We start from the raw sequence: 2,691 nt of genomic DNA on the forward strand, positions 1-2,691 counted from the left end.
CTTCTGCCGCGGATCTCAGCGAATTTGCATAGGGTTTATCTTTCGATTGGTCATTTTTCCCTCTGTTCGCCGGGATAACGAGGCTCTCTCACGAACCTCGAACCAATAATCTGTTCTCCGCGCTGGCACGATGCCCTCGCGATACTCTCTCTCGAGCCACCGTTCTCGCGCGCGGCGCGTCTTCGAGTTCCTTTCTGAAGGACACGCGAGCGTAGAGGGGGGGCAAGGAGCCAACAGCGACTTCCGGTCGAGTGCTCGCCTCACAGGAGAGATACACGGTCGAGATACGCACGGATAACCGCACGGTCTAACTGGGTTACTGCTAGCAGGAGAACAGCTTTCTCTTGCCCTTGGGAAAACGCTGCTGCCAGAGTTGGTGTGTCGCGATCGAGCGCCGTTTCGTTTTCCTGGGTGGCGGCGCGGCGCGTCGTCTATCTTTCATCTCTCGCGCGCCTTTTCTTCGATCCTGTTTCGCCGCGGTATCGGTGTCCGAGAGAACGCACAATGGACGATTGTGTCTGGCGAGGTTCTCACGAATCTCGCGCATCCTCGTTCCATCTCGCTTTTGTCGCTTAGGAAATTCTCCTGTCGATGCAGGACACTTGTGAACGGCGAAGAACCCTCTCGCGGTATCGTAGGTCGATGCACTTCCGCTTCTTGGACGAATTTAGACGGTATTATGAAGGAAAATTGGAGACACTCGTTGGATATTCAATCTTCAGCGACTTTCTTTAATTTCGTGTTTAATTTTAACGTTCTACTTAGAACGCACACTCTGGTCCAAGATAGGGAATTAGAAGTAACAGGATTTCCGTGTTAGAAGTGTCTTAATAGCGTATCGATTTTCGTAATTAATTTCTGCTATGGTAAAAACAGAGATTATCAGCTTCACAGGTACACGTGTACGATAAGAAAAAGTAGAGAGAAAGAAGCGTATTATACACCATCCTCCCGGTAAATGAATAGTAAATAACCTCTGATCGAACTTAATTCACGATCAATTCCCCCCTTCGAGGAAGCTTTGCAGAAATCTCCAATGTATAGTCTGAGGAAGAAATATATCGAAGTCGTACGTCAAGGTATTAAGTGTCGGTTGAAATTCTTCATACTTGCTGTAATCCTGATTAATATTTCCCCTATCTTCTCAAGTCTCTATCGATTTATACGTCGATATTCTCGAACACGTAAATCCTGACAAGTGTCTTCATCTTACAAACCCCGCTGCATTTCTTCCACCGACTGTACCAACGAAGAATTTCCACGAATCTGGTAATTCCACGTTACGGAGGTGCACTTAGAAGCAGCCACTGTGTAGCCAAATACCTCGTTACCGTAACTTTCTTCGCGGTTCGATCCTATGCCTTGCACTCTTAATTCCACGTTCCTACTTCGCTGCTAAATATCCCGTGGGCGCGTAATAACAGTCCGAGAGGAAGGTCTGGGCCATGACTCGCGGAGTCCGAAGTGAATTCGATCTCTCTCTTGCTCCCTCTCCGGAGGGTTAATCTCGATCGATTAATGGAGGAGAAGAGGAGAGAGAGAGAGGTCAGGCGGTGCAGTTCGAAACGGATGTGAAAATTCCACATGGTTCGATGGACGATTCGTAAATCGATCGAGCGTTTATTCTTTATCGGGCGAACCTTTAGAGCTAGACAAAGCAAGGACCACACAGAATTGGTGCGATCGCGGACGAGGAAGCATGTTCCGACTTCTATAAATAAGGATTTAGCGAGAATTCTCCCTTTCTGTACGGTTCCCCGAGTTCACCGGCCAATTAGAGCCGCGCTCGTAGGAAAATATGGGCTTATTATGGGGGCAGATCGATCGATCCTCTATCTGGGAAGCCGCATTTTTATGGAGGGATGAACGTAGTCCCTCCACTCGACGCGCACGTTTCGTTCCGTGGATGAGTGATTTTAATAATGCCACGGTTATTATTTCCCCTCGTTTTTCCTTTCTTCCACGTTTCGATTCAACCAAGAGATTTCATTTTTTCCCCTTCTTTTATAAATATTCACTTTTTTCTTTTTCGGTATTTTCATTTTGATCTTTGTGCGATATGTACGAAATAACAAGCAGGGATTAAGCGTGCACGTTGAACGGTACAGATGGAGAGGGAATACGGGAACGATGCCAGGAGAGTGCAATTTCAATTTCAGAAAGTTGATTTATTCCCATTTTCACCACCCTCGTTTGATCGTCTTCCAGACACCGGCCGGAATCCTCATCGTCTACTCGCCTATCTTTCTGTCTTCCTCCACCCATTCCCGGTCCCCGAAGTCTCCGGCATTTTCCGGGCGAAATTCGCGGCTGGTTCCTTCGGAAACCTTTAATCGTCCCTTCTTACTCTCTCCCAAAAATTTATGTGCCTCCGCTAAGCTTGGGGAATATTGCTTCTCTTAAGGCAGGAATTATCGATCAAGCGGAGGAAACCGCCGTTTCTAAAACGCCTCGCGTTCTTCCCCTTATCGAACGAATTACTCGAAACATTATCCGATTTCCCGTAAAATTCTCCAGTAAAAAGGGAGAAGAGGAGAAAATTCCCTCCGTTGGAAGTTATTTCTAACGAAAAATCGTAGCTCTCTTTTTTCCCACGAAAATCGCCCAGGAATAATCTGGCGATCGTTTAATCAGAGTGTGTCAGGCGGCGAAATTTTATCCGGCTGGCCAAGTGAAACGATCAGTTCGAAT

The sequence above is a fragment of the Habropoda laboriosa genome, unplaced genomic scaffold (genome assembly GCF_001263275.1).
Source record: "Habropoda laboriosa isolate 0110345459 unplaced genomic scaffold, ASM126327v1 scaffold32, whole genome shotgun sequence".
NCBI classification, from domain to species: domain Eukaryota; kingdom Metazoa; phylum Arthropoda; class Insecta; order Hymenoptera; family Apidae; genus Habropoda; species Habropoda laboriosa.